The following is a 20,145-nucleotide window of genomic DNA, read 5'->3' as shown; positions in this document are numbered from 1 at the left end:
ATCTCGGACAAGTCATGAAAGGAGGGTCCTGAAATGTGATCAAAGTGCAAAGATATCAAATTTTTCTTTCCTCACAGGGGGGTCATGACCCCTCATGGCTGTTCTAGTGTTAATAACCTGAGGAGACTTAGTTTCATCACATTGTGTGTCCTTAGGGGTCAATTATTGTGAGCCTAGCAACTCACATGTGTCTTTATTAGTGGTTAATTAGTAGAATTGACATGACAAGACACAGCTGTGTGTCACCCCTCATGGCTGAAACTCACTTGATCCATATTCTACAAGTGTTGCTGAGTACAGTGGTAGGGATCATGTTTATAGCCTTGGAAATATGTTGGTGTACAGTCCATTATGGGTTCCCTATGCAATCTAGAGGTGGCACTTTTAACTGTTGGGACGCAGGAAAGGACCAAGAATACTTTGTATCACACCCCTCAAGGTTGAAACTCACTTGATTCATGTCCACTTGATTCATATCCACTTGATTCATATTGACTTGATTCATATCCACTTGATTCATATTCAATTGATTCATATCCACTTGATTCATATCCACTTGATTCATATTGACTTGATTCATATCTACTTGATTCATATCCACTTGATTCATATTGACTTGATTCATATCCACTTGATTCATATCCACTTGATTCATATTGACTTGATTCATATCCACTTGATTCATATTGACTTGATTCATGTCTACTTGATTCACATTGACTTGATTCATATGCACTTGATTCATATCCACTTGATTCATATCCACTTGATTCATATTGACTTGATTCATATCCACTTGATTCATATCGACTTGATTCATATTGACTTGATTCATATTGACTTGATTCATATCCACTTGATTCATATTGACTTGATTCATATCCACTTGATTTATATCCACTTGATTCATATTGACTTGATTCATATCCACTTGATTCATATCCACTTGATTCATAAACACTTGATTCATGTCTTCTTGATTCATATGCACTTGATTCATATCCACTTGATTCATATTGACTTTATTCATATCCACTTGATTCACATTGACTTGATTCATATTGACTTGATTCATAAACACTTGATTCATAAACACTTGATTCATATTGACTTGATTCATATCCACTTGATTCATAAACACTTGATTCATATTACTCAGTACTCAGAAACACTTCTAGAATATGAGTCAAGTGATTTTCAAACTTGAGGGGTGTCATACGAAGTATTCTAACACATATTCTAACATGATTACTACAACCATGTTTAGCCTTGGAAGATTATAGGTTTACAATCCATGATATGTCCCCTATGCAGTGCAGCAGTCTTTCATCATGGTCATTAGGATACTAGAAGAATTATAAACCCTTCAAAGCACAAATAATAGAGTCATAGAGTAGGATTACATCTTTATTGACATGTTTATTTCCAGATGTAGTAGCATATAATTTGGGTGACTTCATCCATATGTAGTATTATTTCTAAATGCTTAAACAAGTTTAACGTGGGCGCTTTTAAGTGGGCGGAGTTCCAGAACACAGCTCCGGAAGGACCCGGTGATGACGTCATCAAAAGACGACACCGTGTTGATAACAACTTTCATTCTAGTCCGTCGAGGCAGCTCGCTTGTAGGAATGAGATGTGATTTCTGGATGATAAGACGTCCGACAGGGCCGTTTGGAGCAGCGCCGGTATCTCCACATTGGTGAAAACGCAGAAATGTAAGTAACACGTGTTCGTAGCCAAGTCTTGCATTGCATTGTTTCTAGTGATGGCGAGATGAAGCTTCATGAACTGTTCAAGCTTTCCATCCAATTTAGGTGGTGGGCCGAATGCGTTTATCGCGAAGTTTATCTTTTTCCATCTACAGAGTAAACGATATCTTACATACGATACTAAGTAATTCTCTTAAGTCTATAACAATTTTGTTTGCAGCTGTATTATGTCGGAGATTTTCCCAAACTTATTTTTTAATAGTCTGTCTGCTCAGGCACATCGCTGGTCGCTCTAGTTGTTAAACCAATCAGAATTCGAGTACGGCTTCATTAGGACCCCGAAATGTAAACAATGGCTGTTAACCCTAGCAACTGACTGGATGTTAACCCTAGCAACCGCGGGGAAATAACGAGATGAATTATGAATTATGGAGTGTTGTATGCATTTAACAAACCGAACGGACAATATTATAGCATTTTCAGATGCAAGTTGGACCAAATGTGTACATTGTTCTCTACAGTGGGTGAATCTTCACACTGCAGAAAGCCAAATTGCAGAAAGGGCTGTTTTTTTTTTTTATAACTATAGGTATTATATATATTTGGGAGGGGGGGCTCCCCTGGTGCTAGAAAAAAAAATACTAAAAACAAGAAGGGAAAAGAGCTGGTTTACATAAATAAAGGCTATATACACTATCCACTATACTATACTATACAAATAAAACACTGTGCTGTACTCTATGCTATGCTATACATATCCTAACATTTCCTATCTCTGAACCTTATGTACCCGAGGGTTGTCATATTGCACATAGTATTATTGCACATCCATTTAAAGTGTCGCAGTTTGCAGGTTTGAAATGTTCACAGTTGTGTTTCAGTGTTGCACTTGATTACAATCTAGTAGCTGCCATCAAATTGTCTAGATTGTCCAGGGCCTAGAACCTAGGTATTTGCTGTGTTCAGGGTAGAAGCTGAGCTTCAGTCTATTTGTCCTTGCGGACATGGTCCTGAACCGCCTGCCCGAGGGCAGCCGAACAAAGTGTTCGTTCCCAGGGTGGGATGGGTCTCTGGAGATCTTGGAGGCCTTCCTGAGGCAGCGTGTGTTGTACAGCTCTTCCAGAGAGGGGAGGGGGGCGCCGATGATCTTCTGGGCCGATCTCACGACTCTCTGTGGCTTTGCAGCTGGAGAACCACTATAACCACAATATTGGCTACCATAATGCTATATGCAGTATGCCAACATACGAAACATTGAAAGAGCCCGCAAGAGAAGGGAAAAATCAGTACAGGAGGCTGCAGGTGTGTTTTATAGCAATATAAGTTATTTATAAGAACAATATGATATAAACAAGCTAAGATTAATATGACATGATATGACATGAACATTATTAACAATATGATATAAACAAGCTAAGATATGACATGAACAAGATATGAACAAGGCATCAATGGGTCAGGGTCAGCCCTGTCAGGTCAGGTCCAGAAGATGTGCAGTGCAGTCCAGGGCTGAGCATCTGGGGTTACCTGGGGAAACAGATTAGGAGAGTTGTAAATAAACTAGGCTATAACTTTGGAAGCATTACTATTACAATGCATAGAGTATCATATGTCTCTCTCTCTCTCCCTTCCCCCCCCCCCCTCCCTTACAATGTAGTAGAAGCAGAAGGTCAAACTGAAAATGATACACCACCAAAGCCTAGACTTCTCCGCTCAAAGACTACCACTACGTTCAGCCTAAATAAAAAACCACATCTTCTTCCCGCCCAGTGCATAATATGCAGACGGGACAAATATTTCAGTTTTAGAGCTTGTATACTGCTCCTACAAAAAAAACAAATGTGTGAAAGGGAGATGCACATGCAAATCTAACAACCTACCATGTACAGACATGTGTCTGTGTTTGCACTGCGAAAACACACTAGTGTTATAAATGTTCTCTAAACACTTGAATCTTTGTCTAGTCTCGTCAATTATAGGCAAGGCAAGTGAAGATACATTTAGTCTTGGGTTTTGTCTTACCAGCTCACCTCGTAAAAGTGAGGCGATTGACAATATCAAAAACATGCTTGCACACACATATACTGTAACATACTCACACTAGGGCTGTTACGATTAGTCGACGTCATCGACTACGTCAATACGTCGGTTTGCGTAATATGCGTCGGTTAGTCGTAAATAAACAAAATGTCGTTTTTTTTTTTTTTTTAAAACCTTTATTTTACCAGGCGAGACAATTAAGTGTATGAGTGAAAAATGGATAGCTACTAGCTAATGTTACACAAGCAATGTAGCTCACCACAGTTCGTATGTCTTGTCTTCTGGTGTTAGTAACGTTAGCTATGTAGCTGGCTAGCTACGGTAGCCTATTGTCATTGTGGTGCGAGCACCTACTGTACGTTATCTAGCTCGTAGCTCGCATGCTACGTTAGCATCAATTTAGCTAATCATAACATAGCAGCGAGAGTAACGTTAGCTATAGCAGTGAGGTGGAGACAAATACGTTATTTTTTTTGTTTTTGTTTTCCGAACAGTACAAAAATTATCGTTAGACGTATCGACAAATTAGTCGTTAGACTAATCGACTAATCGATAAAATAATCGCTAGATTAATCGTTAGAAAAATAGTCGTTTGGGACAGCACACACAAGTTAATGTTACTGGTCCCAATTTGGCACAATTATTACTGAAATGATTGAGAATAGACATAGTTGACATTGTTAACTTAGCTATTGTACCCTTTAAAGTTAGATAGCTTGTTAATTCATTAGCTTCACAATCGCGGGTGACGTTTGGTTGGATTTTTCACTAAAATAGCATATTAGAACATGTTTGTATTGACACAACATGACATGGACTTGTTCATTAATATGTGATATGAATTAGTATGACGTGCAAATCTTACCTGAAACATTACTTGACAGTAAAGTTATCCGAAACAACTCAGTCTTCTCGTCTTTCCAGATAATACGTTGTTTACTTCCTAGTTCCGTATTTTGAAGGAATATCATTGGCAGACGTCAAGTCAGGTGACGCTTTAACGGGTTTTGATTGGTTAGCGGCATAGTAGCCCCAATCATTCTCCTTATTAACTTATGGATCGTAAGTTTACTTTTCATAAAACGTTGATCGACCAACGTCTACCAACTGACGGAAACATGTTCCAAAAAAAAACTATTTAGCTTATATGACAAAATCAACTAGTCTGTAGTTGTAGATCGATCATTTCACAAACGAAAGCAGATAGACAGCTTCGGCCCACCGCCTAATTGCGTCACACATGGGCCGAAGCTTCGTGTTGCTTCATTTGCTCCACTGCGCCATCAAGTGGACAATAAATGTCTAGCAGGCAGAGTGATAATGACACCGTGGCGTTGGTGTGTGAAGCTTTGAATAGGCTAGGTGCACGATCTCCACTACTTCCTGAAAGGCACCTTGCATGAACATATCCTGTCTCACTCTATTGGTTTAATCGATTAATCAGCTGTGCGGTAAACTGTTGGAACACACAGTGCACAGCTGATTAATCAATTAAACCAATAGAGTGGCCCTATCTGAATAGGTATGTGCACGATGGAAAACGCTCTATTTTATTATTTGTTCTTCAGCTTCTTGATTAGTGTAAATGGGCACAAATATATAAATATATACGTTTGTTAGTTTTACTGTATATAGGTATAATGTATATCTATATATTTGTATCTATATTGGTGAAATTACTGAACAAAATTTGAAATGTATCTGTGACTGTTTGTGCTTCATTTGTTTTCTATACACAGCTCCACCTCACAGCTACTGTTTCTGAACCCAAGTCCACAGAGTTCCTGCTGTGGTTCTTCAGTCCAGAAAAGCACAACGTGGGGTCCAAAGATGGTGGCCGTGAAGCTGGAATACTGCAGTCAAACACTGGAAGTCAACGTGGTCGTGAAAGAGGAGGAAGGAGGGGAGGGAGTGGAGGAGAAAGAAGTGATGGTGAAAGAAGAAGTAGAGGAAGAAGGAGGAGAGGATGAAGAGATGGTAGATGTGATGGTGAAAGAGGAGGAGGAGGTTAGAGGAGAGGAGGAAGAAAAGAAAGATGTGAAAGAAGAAGAAGAGGAGGAAGAGATTAAAGATGTGATGGTGAAAGAAGAAGAAGAGGAGGAAGAGATTAAAGATGTGATGGTGAAAGAAGAGGGAAGAGAATATGAAGTTGTGAAAGGAGAGGAAGGAGAAGAAGAAGAGGAAGTGGAGGATGAAGATGTCATGATGAAAGAAGAGCAAGGAGAAGATGGATTGGTGGACACAGATGGTGAGGATGGTGAGTTCATGTTCTGTATTTGGTAGGGATGTCCCGATCCGATACTGATATCGGATATCGCCGCGATATTGGTCCTGAATGCTGGATCGCGGATCGCACCAGAAAAAAAAAAGGCTCCGATCCGCGTGCCCGATCTGGTGTGTCACTCACGTGCATGACCAGGGCGACTGTTTTGGTCGCATTTGCGAGTGAATATATTTCTGTGCGACTTGGAAATACATTCAATCGCACCAGTGCGACTACTGCTGAACTACTGTCATGCGCAGTCAAACTTATGTGTATAAGCGATGAGGGAATGAAAACAGTGAACAGAAACGTGTGTCGCAGAAATGCTTCACGCGAGTCCTATATGCGCTTAAAATGCGCATAATGGTTACAGCTCCGGTTTCATTACAAAGAGGTTAACCCTATATGTGCCTGACGTCTAACAACATTCAAATGACTCTAACTTCATATTTTTTCGGATTTCAATGTATGACACATCATTTGAAAGCTTATGATCCGTAGTTCCAATCCACAACACGTCGCATTTGTTGCTATAATAAAGGCTGGCAGTCTTTAATTTAACTGTTGTTGGTGTGGACTATATACTGGGGAGGTATTTGTTATTATTCAGGGGTAAAAAAATATATACAAATATCGGATCGGTATCGCAGATACCCGAAGCCCAGGTATCGGTATCGGTATCGGTAGTGAAAAAGTGGGATCGGGACATCCCTAGTATTTGGTGAAAGCCAGACCAGATGAATGAATAGTTCAAAGGGCGCTGGCAGATATTTAGCGGTGTATGCAATCAGACATTTATTTCCATTTTTATTTTCCCCACGATTTCCTCCATAGCAGTTGTTGATTCAGTCAAACTAAAGTTGTTACAATTTCTCTAACTTCTATGACTGATCATGGAATTACAACTGTTGAGCAAGACAGTGAGTGACAGTTAAACTAGGTACAACGTGAATACTCTTAAACTGAAACGTTAAACTTGGATTCTGTCTCCGTTTGAGAGAATATGCTTTAAATCAATTGTTAATGATAAAACATTGATACGGTATCCATTTGTTGTAATATCTCTGTAACTCTCTTCATGCACTTCATGTTCCCACAGCGTGTGCAGACTCCAGAGATGTGGTGTTACTTCTGGCACTGCTGAGTCTATGGAAGCATCACTTGTTCTCATGTTGTTTCTAATCCTGTATATGTTCCTATTCTTACAGGAGAGAGCTCCAACCCAGACTCAGACATGGAGCCCAGCTCCACCACATCAGGAAGCCATAAACAACACAGACGGAGGAGGAGGAGCTCAAGACAGAAGAATCACCACTGTTTAGATTGCAGTGAGAGTTTCATTTGTCCAACTCACCTTAAATCACAACCACAGACTCAAGGAGGACAGAAGACTCACTCTTGTCTTCAGTATGGAAAGAGATTTGGTCATATGAGCGATCTAAAGAGACACCAGAGAATACACACAGGAGAGAAGCCATTCTGCTGCTCCCAGTGTGGGAAGGGTTTCATTCGGGCAGGATCCCTAAAGAGACACCAGAGAATACACACAGGAGAGAAGCCGTTCTGCTGCTCCCAGTGTGGGAAGAGTTTCAGTCGGGCAGATGAACTAAAGAGCCATCAGAGAATACACACAGGAGAGAAGCCGTTCTACTGCTCCCAGTGTGGGCAGAGTTTCAGTGTGGCAGAAAACCTAAAGACACACCAAAGAATACACACAGGAGAGAAGCCATTCTGCTGCTCCCAGTGTGGGAAGAGTTTCAGTCAGGCAGGACACCTAAAGAGACATCAGAGAATACACACAGGAGAGAAGCCGTTCTGCTGCTCCCAGTGTGGGAAGAGTTTCAGTCAGGCAGGAAACCTAAAGAAACACCAGAGAACACACACAGGAGAGAAGCCATTCTGCTGCTCCCAGTGTGGGAAGAGTTTCAGTGAGGCAGGAAACCTAAAGAAACACCAGAGAACACACACTAGTTAACACGACTGCTCCCAGTGTGGGAGGTGTTTAAAGGAGACAGGAGCCCTAAAGAAGAAGGGGGGGTCTGCTGGCTGCACCATCATCTACTGTATGTTCATGTGCTTGTTGATCGGATCAGGGAGAAGGTTGTGTCATGACATGAGCCTTTTCTAGATCATCTTCTCTCAAATCCTCCTGTCCTCTTCTCATACCCTCCTCTCCTCCCTCATCTCTTCCTCCTGTCTCCTCCCCTCCTCTCCTCCCATCCTCTCCCTCCTGGAGAGTGAAGGAGGAATCGAGGTCGTAGGAGTTGAGATGTCCTTGTCCCCTCCTGCATCATGTCACCGCCCCTTCCACCCTAATGTGGCCTTGGTGTTTAGAAGCCGAGTGTGACTGAATACTGGTATGTTGTTATGTTTGCAATAAATCCTCCTAACGTTTCAGCTGGAAGACTGAGATGTTGTACATCACATTATATTAACCAACTACGTGTTTCATGTAACACAATATGCTGACGTGTAATTCATTTAATTAAAGAAAACACTACAGTTAATCTCACTACTGGTTTTATGTCACAATGTAGCAGACGCCTTATTCCAAAGCGACTTGCAATCGATACATTCGACTAACCACTCAGTATAACCCACACAGAATAACCTCCTAATTGTTTCGTACTTCCTCTCTCATCTATTCATCCGCTCTTTCATTTAGATTAGATTACATTAGATTAGATTGAACTTTATTGTCATTGACAGAGTTACAATTGGTTGGGTTTGTTTTGGACAAATCATGCTCAAGATACCTGTCACATGTCTTTGTGATGTCATAATGTATTATTATATTATTTTTTAAATTATCTTTATTACATTCTATTAATGTTTTATTCATATTTTATCAGGTTTTTTTCTTTTTTTTTTCTTTCCTAACACCAGGGGAGCCACCCCTCCTAAATGTCGTTGTTTGGTACCTGTACTGTAGCAATGACAATAAAGACCATTCATTCAATCATTCATTCATTCATTCATATTTTATCAGTTCTCTTTTACCCTTCTAATTCCTACTTAGTTCCATAACTGCTTATGTTACCAGTGAAGACAAGAGCAGGTGATCTCCAATTGATAGCGGGTTTTATTGTGTGGCTCTGTGCGTACAGACAGACACGCAAAATGAGAGAAAATCATTCCCCTTATGGAGGGGAGAGTGGACGGAGGGGGTAAGGCCAGGGTGCTTTTCCCGTGACGTCACGCTCATCACTGTGACGCAATCGGACCTTTTTTTAAAATCAAAACCACTTTAGCCCAATGCACACAGCGTGCGATTTCTGTTGCACGACAACTTCCATTGTTGTCATGAATGGAATCGAATTTTCGCCGTGCGATTAAAATCGGGGCCGTGTGCATTGGGATGCGATTTTCTCATAGACTTCCATTCAAACTTCAAAATGGAATGTTGATGTGCAACAGAAATCGCACGCTGTGTGCATTGGGCTTTTGATGTCTGTCTGTCACAACAGAGATGACTTCACACCAGAGTTGACGGGTTGTTGCTGGGATTTCACATTTGGGTATTTTCTCCCGACAAATATAAAAAAATAAAAATATATTTTAGTTGAAATAGGGTGATATTCTGGGCCAGATACTAACTAGTTGTGATATTACGTGGTCTGGCCGTTATCGGGCTGGTCCGAATTCGTCCAGGTCCGTCGGTGCTTGCTGGGTAGGCTACTGTACTTTAAGTGTCTATTTTACCTTGGGAAGACTGCAGTGGCGTCTCTCACAACCAGGTCCGGCTCTAGGTGAGAGTATGATTTGATGCCCCCCCCCGGCAACATTTTGCCAGCCGGGAGACTTAACACACTGACCCACCGTGCCAGTCATGAAAGGTCATTGTCAGATACAGACCATAATGATATTCTTCAATTCCTCTGTGCAGGTTGAATGAGCTGTCTGTGTGTGTGTGTGTGTGTGTGTGTGTGTGTGTGTGTGTGTGTGTGTGTGTGTGTGTGTCTGTCTGTGTGTCCGTGTGACTCTGTCTGCCTGTGTGTGACAGGCATGAGTAGTCACATTTGGAACAAATCAAGAGATACTAAAACACTGGACAGGGGATTTGAACCCCAGCCTCTCGGTCTAATAGACAGGAGACTTAACACACTGAGCCACTGTGACAGAGCTGGGAGAAGAAGAAAAAAATCACCTACTTGAAGAAATTCAGTCCCACATCTGTTCACAAGGCTCTGATCAGTGTAGAATCTCTGTCCTCTGTCTCTCTGTCTATCTATCTGATCATGTGTATCATCATGTAGTCATGTAGTCATGTAATTATATCTGATAGAATCAATCACACTGTCATACAGGCAGCAGCAGCAGACACAGTCTAGAAAAAGTCAATAGGTCATTGGATTTGAACCCTGGCCTTCAGCGTTAAAAAGACAGACTGAGACTTAACACACTGAGCTACTCGGGCAGTCCTCAGAAAAAAAGACTCATCTACTTCAAGACATTTCACATGATCTCATTTCACATCTCACCATCATAGTGAAGTAGTGTCAATAATAAGTTATGTTGAGCTGCAGTACAGTTTTCTGTCCACTAGATGTCACCCTCCACCTGCCTGAGGCTGGGCTCATAGGAGTTCTGTTCCACACCAGGTTGCTTGCATTTACTACTGTAAATCTCACAAAATGGCCCCCACCTTCCCATACTGATGATGAGGCTGGGAATGAGGTATTTTGACTTATTTAATATATTAATTTCTTTGTTTTTTCCCATCTAACTATTATTTAAGCTTAATGGTTTGTCATGTTGTCAAGAGTTAATGAGTTGATGAATGTGTCTTGTACATGTTGACATAATAGCTCATCCAACATTAGACAATGTGTTTCCTATTTTCCTTATCTTGATTGGACACAGACGTGCTTCTTAGAGAGTGTGTGTGTGTGTGTGTGTGTGTGTGTGTGTGTGTGTGTGTGTGTGTGCGTCAGTGTGTGCATGAGTGAGTGAGTGTGTGCGTGTGTGTGTGTTGTGGTATTCAACACTTAGGAGATAAGATACATAATAAAAAATGCAGCTATTTACACATTATCCATAATTACCCACTAGCCCACAGTCTTTGCCGTGCAAACGAGAAAAACCTTCAGCAATTCTACAGCCATGTGTCGTTTCCTGCTTCTGCGGTGAGACCCTCTACCCTCTCTCCCCTCTGGGAAGCACCAAGTATCACATCGTAGGGAGCTGGTTTCAATGAGAGCCAATGAACTCTGTTGATTGACGGTTGGAGAGCTGTAGACATGCTAACAAGCCTGTCTGGAGGAGGACACAGGGGGGGTGGGGGGGGGCACTTGGGCTGCGGGTGGGATTAGAGCTAGGACTGAGGTGTAGGTGGGACTAGGAGTAGGATTTGGACTAGGACTGGGACTGGGACTGTAGGTGGAGCTGAGGTGGAAGTGGTGTGTGTGTGTGTGTGTGTGTGTCTTTGTGTGTGAGTGATACTGGCAGCATCTGTACTAACCCTACACCCTCTACGAGTCTACGCCATACATACACACACACAAGCACGCACACATACACATACACGCACACACACACACACGTACACTTCCCCTTCTGACAGATCTGATCACAGTGTAGAGCAAAGCATAATATGTCAGACAATATTTGTTTAGACTAAGCCATCTCTTAACCTCCCGTTGAAATAATGTACCCTGCTTTCGAGCGACCCTGCTAGAGAAACACTGTGGGCGGTATAATATCTGAAATGTTCATGTTTGACTTATTGCCTGGGTGTCTAAAAGTCTTATCAGATTTCAATAATATTGTCGTTTCATGTCTCTTATAAGAGGGTACAGTAATAATAACAGAAAGTTAAGTCCTGTAATTCAATATGAAAATGACCAGTGACTGAAATCCTCCAAGTGCCCCCTGTGTGACACTTAACAATTATACTCGTAGCCAAAAAGATCAGCTTTTTATGAGGTGTGTAACACCATGAAGGGTTTCGATTACTGGTTGTTATCGTTGCTGTGACATGGCTGACTGCCGGTGGTGGAGTTCCCTTGTCCTCAAACATGTGGGTCATGAAAAGATATCCCTGGTCTGGAAGTAGAGGCAGTCGGAGTATTCCTGAGTACACCAGCAACTGGCGGTGTGGCGTGCTGACAACAACCTGGCCCTCAACACCATGAAGACCAAGGAAATCATTGTGGACATCAGGAAAACTAGGGGCTGTGTACACCCCCCCCATCTACATCAACGAGATGGAGGTGGAGTGTGTCCCCGGCTTCAAGTTCCTGGGTGTCCACATCCCCGAGGAGGACCTCTCTTGGACCCTCAACTCCTCTTCCCTGGTCAACAAAGCGTAGTGGTGCCTTTTACTTCCTGAGGAGATTGAAGAAAGCTCAGCTGTCTCCCAGGATACTGGCCAATTTCCCCTCGCTGCACCATCGAGAATCATGCTTTGGTGAGATAAATGAGAGTGTGCGAGTGTGTGAGGTAAATAAGAGCTATGGTGAGAGTAAATTATATAGCTCTTGTTGATGATGTATAGATGAATGAAGAGATGCAGAGATAAAGCTTGTGTTGTTGGTCCACCTCAGGTCCTCAGAGCAGGATACAGGACTGTCTGAGGGATAAGGACTCTGGTGACGTAAAGAACCAGGAGCTGTCAATAACCCAGGGGCCAAAGGTGATTGGCTGTGAGGGGGGCCAAGAGAAAGGAAGTCCCGCCCTGGATGCCATACCTCTGAGTGAGATGGTGAGAATCATGCACTCATCCTAACCAACTGCGTCACAGTGTGGTACGGCGACTGCACTGTGTCCGACCGGAAGGCCCTGCAACGGGTGGTGAAAACCGCCCAGCGCAACAAGGGCACCAAACCCCCGACCATCGAGTCCCTCCAGGCAGACCGGTAACAGTGGAAGGCGGTAGGCATCGTTAAGGACACCCGCATCCCAGCCACGGTCTGTTTGACCCCCCTACCATCTAAGAGACTCAGGAAGTATTCAAGTCCCGTACCAGCAGGCTACAGTACAGCTTCTTTCACAAGCTCATTCATTCTGATAAACAATCCTCCCCCCACACACACTCTGTTGAACAAACCCCCCCCACCCACACACACACACACATTTGTACATACCTCTTTTTTGATATAGCCACTCATTTATACATCTGTATACACCATACTGTACATAGCTTACTGCTATCCATCTCTTGTATATACCTCTAACTACCATACTTGCCATACTGTACCTATCACTTGTCACTATCATGTTTTATATCACTTTATTTGCACTTCTGGTCAGATGCTAAACTGCATTTCGTTGTCTGGTACTTGTACTCTGCAATGACAATACAGTTGAATCTAATCTAATCTAATCTAATCTAATCCTCTAATATCTCTCTCTCCAGTAGACTTGTGAGTGGTTTGTTTTACAAGGGACTACACATAAGGGAAGGCTGGTGGAGGTTGAAATCGGAGGATGGACTCATTTTAATGCACGGTGTGCTTGATACCATTCCTCATTCTATTCCATGCATTACAACGAGTCCATCCTCCGATTTCTACCTCCACCAGCCTCCCCTGCTACGGGGCGGCTGTGGCGCAGGAGGTAGAGTCGCAAAGTTGGCAGATCAGCGGTTCGAGCCCCGGCTGGCCACATGTCGAAGTGTCCTTGGGCAAGACACTGAACCCCAAAATTGCTCCCAGTGAGCGGGCCAGCGCCTTGCATGGCAGCTTGCCGCCATTGGTGTGTGAATGTGTGTGTGAATGGGTGAATGAGAGGGCGTTGTAAAGCGCTTTGGAGCAGCTTTGGAGCAGCAAAAAAGGTGCTATATAAGTGCAGTCCATTTACCATTTACCATCTGGGATCCCCCCCTTCAACAACTCTAAGTGAAACCAGCCCCAGGGTGCCACAGTACATCTTGTAGAAGGTGTAATTAAGGACTTCAACGGTTCATATGGATATCATATGGATAAGCTGAAAGACATGACATTCCTATAGCACGTTTCAACACTGAACAAAAAGGCCTTTGGAATTGCGTAAAAAAATGGTGTCAGTCAGTTCCCCTTCCACATGATTGAAATGTGTTTGATCAACAAAAGTTGTGGGAGTGACAATTCATACATACCGTCCTGTAGCCACAACACAATATTAGTATTAGTATTAAAATATGAGTATTATTAATACTTATTATTACCTATGATTTGATGACACAGTTGAGGACCGCTGGAATCTGTGAAAGATATTTAAAAATTATGTTTTAATACGCGGCAGGCCGGCAGCCTACTAACTGTCAACAGCTGTATTGTCGAGTTAGAACAAACGGTTTCTGAATCGTTAGTATTCATCGCTGCACAATACTAATTATTCTCAATTATTTCAAAAGAGCTTCAGATCTGTTGTCAACTTGCCATTAGTCAGAGATGGGAGGACACAGAGATGGAGTTTACAAAGAGAATCAGGCAGATCCCCTTCCCTAGAGGAACACAGCCCTACTGACAGAGAAAGAGGGGGGGGGGGGCAGGGAGGGAGAGAAAGAGAGAGAGGCAGTGGTTTCTCTAATGAGAAACAAAGAGAGAGAGTTTCTCTAATGAAAAACAAAGAAACAAAGAGAGAGAGTTTCTCTAATGAAAAACAAAGAAACAAAGAGAGAGAGAGAGGACGCTAAAGAGAGAGAAAGTGGCCAATTACCGTGGGCCCTGAGCTTCCTGTGACTCAGAGGCCAGATCTCAAAAGTCTTTCCTTTCTTTCTTTCTCGTGTCCTCTGTCCTCACCTCTCATTGGAGGAGAAGGTCTGAGGCTCCATCCCCTCTGACCTTCTCCTCCAATGGGATTGGAGAAGGAAGCAAGTGAGTGAGGAGACAAGGAATCGAGGAAAGGCTTTGGAGACTGGACTAGAGTGTTTAGCTTCAGGAATCCTGCCCCTGCCCCTGCCCATGGCCATGCCCCTGCCCATACCCCTGCAGTCAAGCTGATAATTACAGACCCAGGAGGAGGGAGAGTTAAGGAGAGACGTGGCAGCTTCAAATGTAGTGTTACAGTTTTATTATTATTATTATTATTAGTAGTAGTAGTAGTAATAATAGTAATAGTAGTAGTAGTAGTAGTAGTAGTAGTAGTAGTAGTAGTAGTAGTGGTAGTAGTAGTAGTAGTAGTAGTGGTAGTAGTAGTAGTAGTAGTAGTAGTAGTAGTAGTAGTAGTAGTAGTAGTAGTAGTAGTAGTGGTAGTAGTAGTAGTAGTAGTAGTAGTAGTAGTAGTAGTAGTAGTAGTAGTAGTAGTAGTAGTAGTAGTAGTAGTAGTAGTAGTAGTAGTAGTAGTAGTAGTAGTAGTAGTAGTAGTAGTAGTATAAAATGTTTCTGATCATCAAGTTACTGTAATTCCATTTCTGTGTACAGAAACAGCAGTTTCTAGGTGGCTGACAGATTGTGACTTCCTGTGTTCACTTCCTCCTCTCTGGAGAACCACGATGACAGCCACACTGACAGACAGACACTCAGTAGAGATGTAGAGGGTTGTTAAAGTAGCCACACCAGTATCCATACATGAGTTTTCTCATCACCCCTGGTTAAGTTGACTCACATAAAACAAAGACTGAAGATGTTAGAGTTGTTAAAGTAGCCACCGTGCACCCACCACTATACATATTGTACATGCAGTACACAGAAAGTGTTTTCACATCATCCGTGGTTAAATTGGCTCACGTACAGTAAAACGTGGATGTATAGACAGCTAAACATACAGACGCTTAGTAGAGATGTAAAATTGCTTTTAAAGTACTGTAGACACACTCAGTAGGGATACAGAGTTATTAAAGTAGCCACTGCATACAATAGCAATACACAGAGAGAGAGTTTTAATACATTATTATCACTCCTAGGTTATATTGTCACATATAAACATAAACACTGACTGATGTATCACCAACCTACAATGTAGACAACAGTGTAACGTGAGGACATTAGTCCTGTAGACACTTCATATCATTCTATAACTATACAATTCTGTAATATCTGTATTATTATGAGAATGACACCAGCTTAACGTCTGACAAATTGTTTTAATATGTTTGGAGGCCCCTCTGGCATCTCTGACTGCGTTTAATGTCTATTTTATGTCTTCTCTATTTTGGAAGTGTCTGTACACTAGGTCTTATCCTCCTCTTCTTCTCTCTCAGTAAAAAAAACGAAACGGAAGGGAGACTTTAGCCATTATTCTTGCATATCTTCCAGTATTCATTCATTATTCGTAGTACAGTACTGTCAATCAACCCGAATTGGCCTGTTGATTAAATGCTGGTTAACCATGTTCATCCTCACTTTGAGTTGCATCCGTGTACGAAAGGTGCTATATAAATAAAGTTTCACTTCACTTCACTTCACTCACATATTGTGAGCAGTGTTTCCTCATCAGTATTGTGTAGCAGGTATTCTTTGACTAAACCATAAGGCAGAACCCATGACTCATCTTCAACTTCCTGATTTCTCGCCTCAGTAGCCAAATCCATTTCGCTCTACAGGGACGATGCACATGAATCAACATTTCTGTAAATCTTTCAGCCAGTTTCAGCCAGACGGCTAATTTATAACTGAAGTTCCTGGGCAGGTAAACTCTCCCATCTCCCTTCCTCCCTCCCTTCCTTCCTTCCTTCCTTCCTTCCTTCCTTCCTTCCTCACCTTCTAAACACTAGAACAGCCGTGAGGTGTTAAACAGCACCAGTGAGTACCCAAAAAAATCTACCTTTGCACTCGATCACATTTCAGGACCCTCCTTTCATGACTTTTCCTAGATATGTGCGTTCTACCACCCAGCATTTTTACATTTTCAAAATCGAGTTAGTATAAAGCGTTTTAGCAGTATTTCTGTGTGTGTCTGTGTATTTGTGGCTGCCATCTTTTTCACCAAGCCTGCAATTCTCTTTTATATCAGCAGAGGTAGCAAGGGGGCACACACTGTGCTCAAATTCAGGCTTCAGTGCTGAATGAGACACAGTGCATAAGACTGATATTTGTGTTTATATATAGGCTACAATAACAATCAAAATAAGATATGTATATGTGCAGACAGTTATGAAAATGATAAACTGTACAGTATGTCTCCCAATCAATGTTCGTTCAGACAATACAACCAAAGGCGTAAAAATACTGATGTTCTCATAATGTAATTATAGATATAGCTAAATTAGACTGTAGACTGCTATGGAGGTATATTGAAACCAATATATAGATTATATATATAGATTATATATACAACCTGATTGGATTAAATAAGATTCTGTTGTGATTGTGTTGACATTGTTGTGATTGCAAAATAAATCTTGGTTATGTAATGTGTAAAGAACATGATGACACGAATGCCTATTATGATGATATGCAAAAGGGACAATCTGTGTCTATGAATCTTGAACAATCACCGGTTGAATATGCTAATATAGGAACAGTGCCTAAAACCCCACTTCAAAAGGTTGTTATTCAAAGGCAGCATCCAAAGCCTACTAACACATTGCACAGTAAAAGAGAACATGATCAAATGTCAACAATGAATAATCAGTCAACAATGGATAATCTTATCAATCAAGACACCATGTCCAATGTAGAGCAAAAACATGACATCGCTGATATCCTTCTTACTCAGCAGAAACTTGCTTTACTTCCTGTGAGGGAAATGAATACATTTGATGGAGACCCAATGAATTTCCTACCCTTTATGCGTGCTTTTGAACATTGTATTGAGGACAAGACAAGTAGCAATCCAGACAGGCTTTATTTCCTGGAACAGTACACCACTGGACAGTCACGAGACTTGGTGCGTAGCTGCATGCATATGCAACCAGACAGAGGCTATGCTGAAGCTAAGAAGCTACTTGAAAAGAACTTTGGAAATGAAATCAAGATAACCAGTGCCTACATGGAAAAAGCCTTGAACTGGCCAAGCATAAAGGCTGAAGATGGAAAGTCACTACAGGCCTATGCACTGTATTTGAGAGGATGCAACAATGCCATGCAAGACTTGCACTATCTGGAAGAGCTTGATAGCCCATCAAACCTCAGGCTTATTGTTTCTAAGTTGCCCTACAAGTATAGGGATAAATGGAGGTCTATTGCCTGCAATATACTTGAGATTAGTCATGGCAGGGCTAAATTCAAAGACCTTGTTGGCTTCATTGAAAAACAAGCCACAATTGTTTTAGATCCTTTGAATTCAGCCGTGCCTGTAATGTCAGCCTGTCAGCCCCTAAAACTGCTATAAGCTTGAGAGCCGTGTTTGAAACCCGCTTGGCTCCCCTTGGGAGGTGTGGGGGATGGAAATCCTTTGTTTGGCTGATCTGCGACAATCAAGAAGAATAAGATTACCATCCCCCATGCTTCAACCATTATATCAAGTGAATGGAACTGACTTTAGAAACGAGTTATTCTGGTTTATTTACGAGGTACTGGTGACGGATCTCCTTCACTCTGTCACTGTTCCGTTCAAATGGCACATTATACAGTTGTTTCATGCGCATTTCATTTCTCCTAAGCACTCTGTCAATTGTAGAGATTGAAACAGATTCAATATTGCCAAAGATATTGTCATCCTCTATAACAGCGCTCTGGATCTCTAATATCATAGTCTAGTATCATAGTCTAGTATCATATGTGCTAGTCTAGTATCATAGTCTAGTATCATAGTCTAGTATCATTTGTGCTAGTCTAGTATCATATATGCTAGTCTAGTATCATATGTGCTAGTCTAGTATCATATATGCTAGTCTAGTATCATATATGCTAGTCTAGTATCATATATGCTAGTCTAGTATCATATATGCTAGTCTAGTATCATATATGCTAGTCTAGTATCATATATGCTAGTCTAGTATCATATATGCTAGTCTAGTATCATAATGCTAGTCTAGTATCATATATGCTAGTCTAGTATCATATATGCTAGTCTAGTATCATAGTCTAGTATCATATATGCTAGTCTAGTATCATATGTGCTAGTCTAGTATCATAGTCTAGTATCATATGTGCTAGTCTAGTATCATATGTGCTAGTCTAGTATCATAATGCTAGTCTAGTATCATACTAGTCTAGTATCATATATGCTAGTCTAGTATCATAGTCTAGTATCATATGTGCTAGTCTAGTATCATATATGCTAGTCTAGTATCATATGTGCTAGTCTAGTATCATAGTCTAGTATCATAGTCTAGTATCATATATGCTAGTCTAGTATCTACTGAAATCAAAAGCTATTTCAAACAAAAACATCAAGTTAGTCAAGTTACATGTTAACATAGGACCCCTTCTTTGATATCACCTTCACAATTCTTGCATCCATTGAACTTGTGAGTTTTTGGACAGTTTCTGCTTGAATTTCTTTGCAGGATGCCAGAATAGCCTCCCAGAGCTGCTGTTTTGATGTGAACTGCCTCCCACCCTCATATATATTTTGCTTGAGGATGCTCCAAAGGTTCTCAATAGGGTTGAGGTCAGGGGAAAATGGGGGCCACACCATGAGTTTCTCTCCTTTTATGCCTATAGCAGCCAATGACACAGAGGTATTCTTTGCAGCATGACATGGTGCATTGTCATGCATGAAGATGATTTTGCTATAGAAGGCTCTTCTTTTTGTACCACGGAAGAAAGTGGTCAGTCAGAAACTCTACATACTTTGCCGAGGTCATTTTCACACCTTCAGGGACCTTAAAAGGGCCTACCAGCTCTCTCCCCATGATTCCGGCCCAAAACATGACTCTGCCACCTCCTTGCTGACGTCGCAGCCTTGTTGGGACATGGTGGCCATCCACCAACCATCCACTACTCCATCCATCTGGACCATCCAGGGTTGCACGGCACTCATCAGTAAACAAGACTGTTTGGAAATTAGTCTTCATGTATTTCTGAGCCCACTGTCATGCTGCAAAGAATACCTCTGTGTCATATGCATAAAAGGAGAGAAACTCATGGTGTGGCCCCCATTTTCCCCTGACCTCAACCCTATTGAGAACCTTTGGAGCATCCTCAAGCAAAATATATATGAGGGTGGGAGGCAGTTCACATCAAAACAGCAGCTCTGGGAGGCTATTCTGGCATCCTGCAAAGAAATTCAAGCAGAAACTGTCCAAAAACTCACAAGTTCAATGGATGCAAGAATTGTGAAGGTGATATCAAAGAAGGGGTCCTATGTTAACATGTAACT

This window comes from Nansenia antarctica (genome assembly GCF_963989245.1).
Source record: "Nansenia antarctica genome assembly, contig: SUPER_18_unloc_1, whole genome shotgun sequence".
In the NCBI taxonomy this organism is placed as follows: Eukaryota; Metazoa; Chordata; class Actinopteri; order Argentiniformes; family Microstomatidae; genus Nansenia; species Nansenia antarctica.
The sequence above is the reverse complement of the archived record's forward strand: the minus strand, read 5'-3'. Positions refer to the sequence as shown.